Genomic DNA, 13,311 nt, shown 5'->3' with positions numbered 1-13,311 from the left:
CCCTGCTCTTTTCCATTCTGTCTTTTTGAAATGTTGTGTACCCTGGAATATTTATTAATCAACCTTGGTTACCTTGTAACCATGTCTGTCTAATGACAATTAGATTAAACCATTTATCTCTATTTGTGCTGCTAGTTCATCAATCTTATTGCGGATGCTCCATGTGTTTAAATAAAGTGACTTGAATTTTATTTTTTTTACTATTATTCTTTGCATGGACTTTGCACTCTGATATTTGATTACCATTAAACTCCTCTTCCATTCCTGTCCCATTCAGTTTTGTTCCAGCTATATCAATATATTTTTTTATTGCCTCAATTTTTATCTTTAGTTTTCTAAATGTCCCTTCTCTGCCTGTTAACTTAAAGTCATTTTTCCCTACTCTGGCCACATTTTAAGGTGCACTCTTATGTTTGTGTGCTTTGTCCTTCCTGTCATATTCCAGTTACCATTTCCTGTATTGCTACCCTGAACTATTGCCTTGTCGTTTCTCTTTAACTTCCCAAATCTCCCCTCATGTGAACTTTCCCTCCCCACTACTTTGTATAAAGCCCTCTCTACAGCCCTGGTTATTTAACTTGCCAGGACACTGGTCCCAGTGCAGCTCAGATGAAGACTCTTCCAACAGTACAGCTCGCTCTTTTTCCGGTACTGATGCCAGTGCCCCATGAATTGAAAGCCATTTCTTCCACACCAATCTTTTGAGGCACACATTCAACCCTCTGATCTTATTTACCTTGTGCCAGTTTGTTTGTGGCTCAGGTAGTGATCCAGAGATTATTACCTTTTGTGCTTCTGCTTTTATAATTTAACCTCTAGCTGTTCATACTCCATCAGCAGAACTGCTTTCATTGCCCTACCTATTTCGTTGGTACCCATGTGCACCACAACAACTGGATTATTCCCCTCCCACTCCAAGTTTCTCTCTAACCTTAAGCAGGTGTCCTTGAGCCTGGCATCAGGTGGGCAACACAGCCTTTGGTGCTTACACTGTTGGCTGCAGAGAGTAGTATATATCCCCCAACTATACTGTCTCCTGCTACAACCACATTCTATTTAATTCTCCCTTCCAACCCTGGAATGGCTCTCTGTATCAAGTAGTCAGTTTGCTCATCGACCCTGCAGTCCCTGCACTCACCTGCACAAGCCACAAGAACCTTGAACCTGTTGGACAAATCCAGGGACTGAAGCTCTTTCATTGCTACCTTCTGGGTCCCTATGCCTGCCTCTCTTGCAGTCACAACCTCCTATCCCTGTCCACGGATCAAATCAGAAGTACCTACCCTAAGAGATGTGACCGCCTCCTGGCACAAAATGTCCAGGTAACTTCCCCTTTCCTGACATACCACAGTGTCTGAAGCTGGGACTCCATCTCATCAACTCTGAGCCAAAATTCCTCAAGCTGCATGTGCTTACTGTGGATGTGGTTTCCATGGATCTGTCTGGTGTCCACAAGCTCTCACATGCTACAGCTGTAATACATCACCTGGCCTCCCATCTTTTATTGTGCTTTATTTAACTAATTAGGTTTAAGTTTAGAAATATCACTCAGCTGCTATCTGTTGTTATATTATGTAGTTGAACTAAAAATTTAATACAATACTTATCTCCCCAGTATTGGTTTAAACTATGCCCTCATTTAGAGGGAAAGAATCTTAAAACTCACCAACCAACTACATACCTACTCACTGAATTAATGCCTTTGATAATTTATTGGAGGCTGAGAAAAGATATAAAAACTAGCATCTCTTTCCTCCTCAGCACTGAATTCTCACCTGCACAAAATTCTCAAATTAACACTTGTTCTTCATCATACTCAGTCCTCATCAACCCCATTCTGTTTTGGTAACTACTCTATTGATATGTTCTACCACCTTCAAAAGTCTATTCACATGAACCCCGAGGTTCTTCTGTCCCTACATAATCTTTAGAACTGTGCCATTACGCCAATATTGCCTTTTCCTATCCTTTCCGCCAAAATGTATTACTTTGCATTTCTCTATTAAATTCCATCTGCCACTTGTCTGCCAATTCTGCTCACCTATCCATGTCCTGTTGCAGTCTATTGGTATCATCCTCTCTCTGCCATTCCTCCAGTTTGGTATGATCAGCAAATTTTTTAAGTTTAATTTGTATTAAATTATCCAAGTCACATAAAACAAGCAGTGGCCCTAGCACTGACTCTTGGGGAACATTCTGGTTAACCGTCCTCCAGTCTGAATAACAACCATTTACAATGACTTTCTGTTTTCTGTCCTTAAGTCATTTTTTTAATCCAAGCTGATGCTGACCCTCCTATGTCATGAGCCTCAATTTTGTTAGCCAGTTTTTTATGTGGTGCTTTGTCAAATACTTTCTTAAAATCCATATTTACAACATCCATTACTTTCCCTTCATCAACCTTCTCTGTTACTTCATCAAAAATTTAAATTAGATTAGTCAAACACAATCTGCCTTTTACAAACCATGCTGGCTCTCCTTAACTCAAGCCTCTCAAAATGCCTGTTAATTTTATCTCTGAATATTGTTTCTAAAACCTTACCCACCACTGATGGGAAACTGTGTTAGATTTTGAGTTGGTGCCTTAGACATTTCATGCCCATTTTAACTGCAGGTTGAAAACCTTAACACATTCTTTAACAAACAAATTATCCATCCATGAAATATAAAGTGAAGAAAGCCATTTAGTCCATCCAAGTCCCTCTGTGCAATATACCTCTGCCTTTATCCAATCCTGGAATCCAGCCATTTTCTTTATTGCTTTCGGTTTCCATTTTCTGGTCCAGAAATTCAGTTGCACGTTGATAATTCACATTTGTGTGAAGCTTGCTGATATTCCTATAATAGGCTTTTTCTCATTTGAATTTATACTTACCTCCCCCATCCCACATCCCCCCTTTTCTCAGTAATCCCTTGTTGCATTGTTTTATCTGCTCGTTAAAGCCAGTCTAAAGCAAATTATTGTGATATGTGAGAGGATGCTACACCAATCCTTGTAGAAATAGATTGGTATTGACAAAATATTGATTATGTGTGCAAAAACTCTGAACACTTCCATGGGCAGGATTTTCCCCCTGTTGGGGGTGAAGTTGAAGTGTGGGCGCGTGGAGGTGCGCCTCCAATCTGTGCCCCCAATTGGGGGTGTGCCGCCATTTTATGTAGGCGGGCCAATTAAGGCCCAACCAGTGTGATGTCTGCACGGAAGCGCTGAGTGCTCGCTGGGCGGGTCGGGGAATCCCGAAACCTGAGAGTGCGCTCTTTTGCGTATGCGCACAAAAGAGCGCACTTATCTCCCTGAGGCTAAGTGCTGCCTCGGGGAGATCAGTTCTCCTGTCAAAATTATTAAAAATAGAAAAAAAAATTCCCTGACACTGTCACATTAATTAAATTTTTAGAAACCTACATGAAACCTCATCCCGCCCTTGGATGAGGTTTCTTCCTTTTCCAATTCCTGCCAGGGCTCCTGGCCTGCCCACCAACCTTAAGGTTGGACGGGCAAGTCCATTAATTACTTTAATGACTCTGTCAATGGCCTCAATTAGCCATTGACAGGTCGGCGGACGCACAGCTGATTTTGCTGCGCCCCCACCTACCTGAAAATTTAAATGGGGCGCAGCGACATCGGGAGTTCTGCCCGATATCACTGCACATTATTTTACGTGTCAGTGAGCAGGGGGCAGGGCCTGCTAACCAACAGGAAAATCCTGCCCCATATTTCACCATCCTGCTGATGGCACACAATATCGAAAAATTTAAAGTTCACAACCATTTGAACATTGAAGAGACTGTCAAAGCCTCCCATAATATAATCCCAGCATGCAGCTGTAATAAAGTTTATAAGGTAAACTAATCCCACTGGATTCCTTTATTTTATTGAAAGAGTCCATAATGCAGGGTCCATAGCACACTGGTTGTAAGGAGTAAGATAGATGAGCAGATCAGTGGAGAAGTAGTGACTGGGTGGCACCAAGGTTGGGTTTTAAAAGCTTGAAGATTGTAGGAAGAAAACTGAGATGTAAGATGTTCCGCAGATTGGACTGGAGTAATAATTGGTACAAAAATTCTTGAATTGACTAAATGATAACCAGTGTTACATTCACCAATCAACATGTGTGTCATGTAGACCAGAGGTTTATTTTAATCAGATTATGGTTCCACCTTCTTTAAAAATGTTTTTAAGAGAAGACTGGTTCAGTTTTACATCCTTTCCCTTTCCTGAGCCATTGCCATGAATATGCTGGATTTTGGTTCCCTGGGGAGTTGCAGAATTCTGTTATCCTACTTAACTGGCAATTCGTCATAAGAGACTAGACAGTTAATGTCAGTACATCACCATATATGTTGCTCCACACTTGTCACACTTGCCTATCGACTGTAACTCCAGTTAAAATGAATGCAAAACCAAAGGTTAGCTTGAAAATTATTTTATTATTTTGTTTTGAGAAACCTAGGTGAAGAATCAGGGATGACAGTCGAGGACACCACCAGAGCTGTAAAGGTAAATCAAAGTGGATTTAATTAGATAAAAGCCACTGAGATTACAGGAATGACATGGTGCATAAATAGAATGTGTTGGGAAAACTCATGTCAGAGCTAACATAACTTATTCACATATTGTAGTCTGTATCATTTCCTAAACTGCCAGCCCTCAAAATGTGTCCTCCTTCTTCAGTGGCTGCATTGTTTGTGATGTATAATCAGTTGCTTTTGGCTATTTGCTTGTGTCAGCTTAATTCAATTGGTATGGCTGAGCTTGCCTGAAGGTTGTGGATTGAAGTCCTATATTAATTTAAGCACACAATCTACGATGTTGCTTTAGTGCAATACTGAAGATGTGCTGCATTGTTGAAGGTGCCATCTTTTGGTTGCGATGTTAAATAGAGGCCCAATCTGTCTGAGATACAAAATATTTTAAGGCACTATTTGAAGGAGATTGAAGCGTTTTCCTGGTGTCCTGGTCAATATTCATCTCTCAACCAATACCACAACAAAACTTTCATTCAGTGTGTTGTTTTGGGGATTTTGCTTTAGGCTGTTGCGTGTGCCTACGTAACAACAGTGACTGCACTTCAAACGTACTTCATTTGGGAAGTCGTGAAGAGATTAAGATGCTATTAAATTGCAATTTCTTGATTGCTTCATGCTTTGTGAATATTTCATACTTTGAAACAAATTAGGAGAGAAGGCAAACTAAAGCACTCACAATTCAACAAAAGAATTGAAAATTAACCGCAAAAGAATAAAATCAAAATAAAACATAAAATTAGAAATGCCTGAGATAGGGGACCCAAAACATCGAAACATATACCTTGTATCTCTATACATATAAAAGGGTCTAACAAGTGTAAACAGTAAGGATGTAATCATGAAATGGAAATAAATTGAAACACAACTGACCTTGATGTTCTTGCAGAACGTATCGCCTTGTTGCTGAGCTTGATGGGAACTGGGCTACTTGTCCCGGGAGAGAGAGATTAGATCTCTGTGGAAATCCCTCGTTCTGAAATCCTGTCGAACGCTGCATTTTGAGTTCAATTTTTGTAGTCAGTGAGAAAGCGACCTAATGTGTTAAAGACGTACAGTAAATAAAATGTTTATTGATGGGTTTCCAGGGAGATTACGTTCCAAAAATATAACGAAATGTTCGGAAAATGAACAATTGGAGATTCCAAGGAAGAATTGACACATTCTAAAGAATAATTGAAAGCTCCCTTATTCAACAACTTACCAAACTTCTTCGCTGTGTTACTCGTGAAGAATAAATATGAAATAATCGTGAAGAATGTTAAATATACATTATTTCCTAAATTTGCTATCGTTTGTACTGTGATATTGAGATGCATCGTTAATAACGCTATTCCTCCAGTGATCCATGATCTTGATTCAAGTAACTTAATTTTCATCATCCAATTTTTCCTTTAGTTGCCTACGTTACTACTTGCAAGTGGTGATTGTGAACACTTTTATTCCCAGTTTTTCTCACATTTTCTGTAATTCGGCGTTAGTCTCACTGGCGGATGGACTTTAGATTTTCGGTGGTCACTTCGTGTGCTAATGAGCGCAGTGCAAAGGGCAAAACATTATAACGGTTGTGTTTGAGATTAAGGATCTGTAGTTTCAGATGGGTTGTAAACAGTTGCTATCTCCTGTAAGATTTTGTAACCTGGAGGGGTAGATGATGTAGAAATTGCCTGGGCAAGCAAGTTCACCCTTGTGCAGAAGCTAAACTTCTTTCACCTTTCTCGTGTTAGACTCTGAATCAATTTGAGAAGTCCATCCGGAGGTTCTTTAGTACTTCAAATTGGGGAAAGGGATGACAGACCCAAGTGGGATCTTCAAAGAAGACAAACTCTTCCCAAACCAATAATGTTGATGTAATTATGGGACACTTCTATACCTGGTCTCTTGCTGGAATGTGTGAATAGCAGGTTAGACTAGATGTGCTTTAGCCGGCATAAGCTTCACAGTTTCCTCACCTGTTGTTCTAAGTTATCCTTGTTTTATAATGGAATACATTAGATTGGAGGACCTTAGGGTGTAAATGTTGGAATATAAGACTTCTGACATCATCCTATTTGTCATTTACATGGCTACATCTTAACTAGGATCAGGAGAGCTGACACCCTCTTTGCTTCCAATGGAATTCAGGGCAGAACTTAAAAGTGGTGTAAAACCAAGATATCCTCTCCCAAATTCCATCCTTTCTACCCCTGCCACCTTCATTAAGTTCTGCTGTGTTTACTTCCCACACATCCACAGTATGTCAGGTCCATAGTGCTAAGTGAGGTTGGACACCAAGAAAATAACAAGCAGTCGAAGCCCTTCCTAGAAAAGCACACAACAACTTCACCCTTGTAAAGCCCTCAATAAAATCCTGCCTAGGGAAGGTCATATAGTGTAAGCACATCATTATATATTTGCTGTTGCATAAGGAAAATGATCTGGCCTCATCCAACAGCATTTTCAATAAATCCAGGACAGCCTAGTTCACCTGGATTGACACTAATCAATTGCCACTTATGATGCCACAGAAAATACCATGTCTTGGATTGCATTTTCCAAAATATAGATCTGTAATCAGATGCAGATTTAAAAGCAAACTGAAAGCCAGTTTATAAAAGCAAAAAACTGCAGATGCTGGAAATTTGAAATTAAAAACAAATTCTGGAAATACTCAAAAGGTTCTGATGAAAGGTCAGAGACCTGAAACGTTAACTCTGTTTTTCCCTCCACAGGGAACATTATTGGTTTGGGAAGAGTTTGTCTTCTTTGAAGATCCCACTTGGGTCTGTCATCCCTTTCCCCAATTTGAAGTACTAAAGAACCTCCGGATGGACTTCTCAAATTGATTCAGAGTCTAACACGAGGGACCCGTTGAGTATTTCCAGTATTTTGTGTGTTTATTTCTCAAAGTAATGTTATGGCGTACAGAGTTGATTAAATGCCTACAAAGTGATGGGCTTGAAACTGCCCACAAATAGCAAGCTTAGTATAGATAAGATGCCAAGATAATGAATGCTGAAAACCCATTAGCTTGCAAAGAGCTCCCAGCGACCCATAGGATAATGTAGAAACAAAGTTATTTAATGTAGATTGCAATCACAAAACCAGAATATATAAGTACGGAGTTAGCAGCTGCTGGGAGATTAGAATTATCTTCCACGTGGCTATGTGTGTAAGAATGGGTTGGAGGTTATAAAACTAGGCACAGATATTGAGACTGTGTTCATGGATTACCTGATTCACAGAAATGTTACCTGTGACTTTAATTATAAATATGAATGGTAGGGTTGGATTGAGGTTCTTGGTTGTCACTGTAGGAGTGGGGGTGGTGATGGGGAGAGATGTTAGCTGCTTTGTTACTGTCTGGGGCTCCTGTGAGCACCATTGGTTCCCGTTGCAAAACCTGGCGCTAAGAAGGCACTGTAAATATTGGGTTACTTTCCTGATTACCAGCTTTAGCACATCCCAGCAGATTAATATCTGGGTTGGATGTGGTTGATCAAAAAAATAAATCTTTGTGGATTTTTATTTTAGACAAATATTGAGATGGTGGATAGGATGAGGTAGGTCACTAGTGATCAAGGCAGATTTCACCTTAGCATTTTTCTGTTAATAAATTCAGTTTGATTAAAATTCTAGCTCTCTTCAGGTCAAATTAATTTTACTTCTCAAATGAATTTAGGAATTAGGCTTACCTGTATAATCTCCTGGCAGCTGTGGCTCAGATGGTAACACACTTATCTCTGAATGACAAGGTTCCATGTACAAGTCCCACTGCAAGGCTTGAACAGCAAAATCAAGGCTGACACTCCAGTGTAGTATCTGCACTGTCAGAGGTGTTGTCTTTCAGATGAGACATTAAACCAAGGCCTCATCTGCCTGCTCAGGTGGATGTAAAAGATCCCATGGCACTATTTTGAAGAAGAGCAAATAAGTTATTCCAGTGTCCTAAGCAATATTTATTCCTCTATCAACATCTCAAGAAGTAGATTATCTGGCCATTTTCACATTGCTGTTTTTGGGAGTTTGTTTTGCACAAATTAGCTGCTGTTTTTCCTAAATTAGAATAGAGACTACACTTCAAAAAGTATTTCATTAGCTGTAAAATACTTTGAGACATCCAGTAGTCATGAAAAGCACTATATAAATTCAAGTCTCTCTCTCATCTATAATAATAGCAAAAACTGAAATACAATAGAAATAAACATATGAATCAATACAATATTTTGGGCACCTTGGAGAGAATGTTACTGCACTGGTCAGCCCATCACAGTACTGGTCAGCCTCTCACAGGAGTGGTCAACCCTTCGTAGTACTGTTAGCTAACATGACAATAGCTGAGGCCTATCACAAGAATGTCCTGTGCCATGTGGAAACTTAAGCACAATTCACATGTTCTGACAAGCCACATGTAAATAGGGAGGTGGTGGTGTAGTGGTTTTGTCACTGGACTAGTAATCCAGATACTCAGAGTAATGCTCTGGGGACCCAGGTTTGAATTCCACCACAGTCAATGGTGAAATTTGAGTTCAATAACTAAGGCCCTAATAATCCTTTTGGGAAAAGAAATATGCCATCCTTACCTGGTATGGCCTACGTGTGACTCTAGACCCACAGCAATGTGGTTGACTCTTAAATCCCCTCTGACATGGCCTAGCAAGCCACTCAGTTCTCAAGGGCAATTAGGGATGGGCAACAAATGCATGAATGACTAATAAAAGAAAATGCGGCAACTACTCAATCTCAGAATTTCTCTGCTCACCACAGCACATACAAGAGGCTTAGAGTTTTGTGGATAGCACAATTCAGGAGGTGGTCACCCGGCAACTTCAGAGGGAGAGAATGTGGGTGACAACCAGGTAGACCAGGAAAAGCAAGTATTGCAGGAATCCCTTGGGAATAAGGCACTCACAAACTTGGTATTCATACTAGTGAGGGTAATGATACTTTGGGGATTTGCAGTCAGAAGCAATTCCACGTCTCTGTGGGAGACTCAGTTGTACAGGGGAACAGAAAAGGAGCTAATATATTACTGGGTATTTACTATAAGCCCCTAAATGATGAGAAGGAGATTCTGGAGCAAATGTGTAGGTAAATTTCAGAGAAATGTGAAAATAATAGTGCAGTAATAATAAGGGATTTCAACTGTCATAATTTTGACTGGTGAAAAAAGTTGGATAAAGGGCAAGGATGGTGAAGAGCTTTCTTAATCAACATGTTTCTAGTTCAGCAAGAAATGAGGCTGTTCTGGTTCTGGATAATGAAGTAGGGCAAGTGGAATGTGTTTACCATAAGAGAACATCTGGATAATAGTGATCATAATATAATTAGGTTTAAGGAAAATATGACAAGGGTCAAAGAAAAATCAATGGCAAAAATACCCAACTGGAAAAGAGCAATTTTCAGTGATTTGAGAATGAATAAAACATAGTTGGACTGGAAGAAAATATTGACTAGGAAAACAGTAAATGAGAAACAAAAGTGGAGACGGTTCAGATATAAACCAAACATATTCCCTTGAGGAAAGATGGGACAGCCAAAGCTAGAGCTCCTTGGATGACAAAGGAAATAGAATTTAAAATAAAATTGAAAAGGAAGGTTTATGATAAATGTCCAGGCCTGAGATACAATTGAAAATCAGACAGTGGAGGGGGAGATTGAGAAAGGATGTTGTTACAATCCATGTAGAGACCAATAACTTCTTTAAAAAAAAAATTGAATTCCCAATAACTGACTTTAAAGGAATTGCAAAATTTCAAATTTTAAGATGACTAAACACTATTTAGTAGGTAACTGACTCTATTCATTACCCCTTTTACCTTAAATTAAAGAGATAGTTTAAAACATGTCAATCTTATAAACTTTGCATTTGTAACACCCCAGCCCTAAAACAACAACACTAATATATAACAATGTAAACACCTTAACAATTAACCTATGTACAGCACAATAAAGTTGATTTCCCCTTTTTTTACATTTCATCATTAAATATTTGGTTTTGCCAACATCACTATGTTTAACCTGTAGCAACCAAATGCATGCAGCAATTGTTACAGCTATATGAGGAGGGGTAAAAATGACTCCCCTATTAAACCACTCCAAGCCTGACTGTAACAGCACTTTTTAATGAATTTAGTGAGGATGTGCTTTGCCAATACTGCATGAATCCCACTATGTATGCTTTCAAATTATAAAAAAATAGCCAAACTTGTTTTCTAAGCTTAAAAAGCAAAAAATACAAGTTTATTGACACTACTTCCCAAATTTAAAAAAAAACTAGGTGAATCATAACCACCAGTCATACATCACACACATTCCCTGGGCACGCGCGCGCACACAAACACACACACACACACACACACACACACATTAGTACAGATGATAGAATAAGCTGTTTTACAGTTTGTGAAGAAGATAAACAATTAAAAGAATATACGGTGAACTGTCCTTTGGCTGGTCTCAATGCAGTGATTCCATGTTGCGGCTGTTTTGTTCAGTTGTCTTCCTGGGTGTAGTTGTGTGGAGCATATTTCCATGTTTTATTCCCAAAAGATCTCGGTTTGTGGTAGAATTAACTTTTCAGGACGGTTACTTTGCAAATCCAGGTGCAATACTTTCAAGAGAGGGAGAAACAGCTTCCTTGAGGCTTTTCAATACAGCATTCTGATCTCTCCTGTGATCTTTCTGGCTTGGTAAAACAGTTCTGAAAAGCCCCGCTGGCTGTATATTCCAGAGGAATTTGATTAATATATCTGCTGTAGGCATTGTTTTGTAGAACTGATAGTTGCATTCTGATGCCTCATCCTTGAAACATTTGAAGAGTTTCAGGAGTGTGTGAAGTCAGCAGGAGATAGAGTCTTTCACACTCCTCAGGGAGTTTTGGATGTCTGTTCCCTTTTCATCCCATTTGGGTGGAATGCAAGTTGTGCATTCTGGCTGGCTAGCAGTCCTCCATTGTCTTAATAAAGTTACAGTTTATTGTTTTTTTTAATCCACTCAGAAAAATGAGAATTCAACATTGGATCTTTTTTGTTTTTAAAAGGTAGCCTTTAACAGCGAGAGAGTGAGAGAAGCAGCGTGGCCAATAACAGTGAGAGAGTGAGAGACCATTAAAGAGCACAGAGAGAAAGGTGAGAGACCATTAAAGAGCGCGGAGAGCAGCTGATTGGTGAGTAGGATCGGTGAATATTTCTTGTCTTTAAAGTAAAAGTAAGATCTTTAGTTTGTGTTTCGGTGTCTAGTCTTTTTTCACTTAGCTTGTTAAGTATAAGTAAAATAGCTTGTTAAGTATAAGAACAATATTGGTGTGTAAAAAAATCACAAAGTGTAAAGAGCGGGGGATTCTTCAAGTGTAAAAAGCAGGGATACGAGAATAATAAATTAAGTAATTAAATAAAATATGATAGCGATGGCAGGACAGGTGATGTGTTGCTGCTGCAGCATGTGGGAGCTGCTGGACACCAAGGTGATCCAGAGTGAACACACCTGTAGTAAGTGTTTGCAGCTCGAGGAACCTCAGATCTGAGTTAAGTTGCTGAAGTTCAAGCTTCAGACATTGCGCCACAGCAGGGAGGGGGAAAGTTACCTGGACACTTTACCCCAGGAGGCAGTCACACCCCTCAGATTAGGTAAGTCAAATTTGATCTGTGATCAGGGTCAGCAGGGTGTGACTGCAAATGAAGCAGGTATGGAGACCCAGGGGGTAGCGTTCGAGAAGCCTGGGCCCCTGCAACTGTCCAACAGTTATTAGGTTCTTGGAAGCTGTTTGGACGAGAGCGGGAACTGCAGGGAGGATGATCATGGCACTGTGGCACAAGGAATCATTCAAGTTGGGGGAGGAAATTTGAGTAGTGGTAGGGAACAGTATAATTAGAGGGATATATACTGTTCTCTGCCGTCATGAGCACAGTCCCAAAGGCTGTGTTGCCTGCCTGGTGCCAGGGTTAAGGACATCTCTTCAGGGCTGGAGAGGAATTTGGAGAGTTTTTTTTATTCATTCATGGGCTGTGGCTGTCAATGGTTAGACTAGCATATAATTGCCCATCCCTAATTGCCTTTGTTGCCAGAGGGCGTTTAAGAGTCAACTACATTGCTGTGGGTCTGGAGTCACATGTAGGCCAGACCAGGTAAGGACAGCAGCTTTCCTTCCCTAAAGGACATTAGTGAACCAGATGGATTTTTACGACAATCAACAATGGTTTCATGGTCATCATCAGACTTTTAATTCAAATTTCACCATCTGCCATGGTGGGATTCGAACCCGGGTCCCCAAAGCATTACCCTGGGTGCCTGGAACCACCAGTCCAATAACAATACCACTCTGCTACTATGGGAGGAATCTAGTTTTCATTGTCCATGATGCTACCAATGACATTGATAGGACTAGAAAGAAGGTTCTGCTGAAAGAATTTGAACAGTTAGGAGCTAAATTAAAAAGTAGAACCTCCAAGGTAATAATCTCGAGATTACTACCTGAGCCACAGGCAAACTGGCATAGGGTGGTGGGATGCTTTGTTAGTACGAGATGGAATAAGTACGATAGCAAGAAATGATCCTGGATCGGAAGATGTTAAATCCATACTGGTGGAGGTAAGAAACAACAAGGGGAAGAAGACAGTGGTGGGAGTAGTCTATAGGCCCCCTAACAGTAGCTATATTGTAGGACAGAGAATAAATCAGGAGATAATGAGGGCATGTAAAAAAAGGCAGTACATTAATCATGGGTGATATTAATCTTCATGTAGAATGGGAAAATCAAATAGGCAGAGGTAGCCACAAGCAAGAATTTGGGACAGTTTTCTAGAACAA

General features: G+C 40.0%; 1 long non-coding RNA gene across 1 annotated transcript; it reads right to left on the bottom strand.

Annotated features, from left to right (window-relative positions):
- Positions 1 to 4,435: 4,435 nt before the first annotated feature.
- Positions 4,436 to 8,402, bottom strand: LOC121286791. Its single transcript, XR_005945057.1, has 3 exons — positions 8,199 to 8,402; positions 5,398 to 5,560; positions 4,436 to 4,490 (listed from the first exon to the last, which is right to left on the bottom strand). It is a non-coding gene; the product is annotated as an uncharacterized LOC121286791 (long non-coding RNA).
- Positions 8,403 to 13,311: the final 4,909 nt, after the last annotated feature.

This window comes from Carcharodon carcharias, chromosome 14 (assembly GCF_017639515.1).
Source record: "Carcharodon carcharias isolate sCarCar2 chromosome 14, sCarCar2.pri, whole genome shotgun sequence".
Lineage (NCBI taxonomy): Eukaryota > Metazoa > Chordata > Chondrichthyes > Lamniformes > Lamnidae > Carcharodon > Carcharodon carcharias.
Note: the sequence above shows the minus strand (reverse complement) of the source record. Positions and strands in the feature narration are given on the sequence as shown.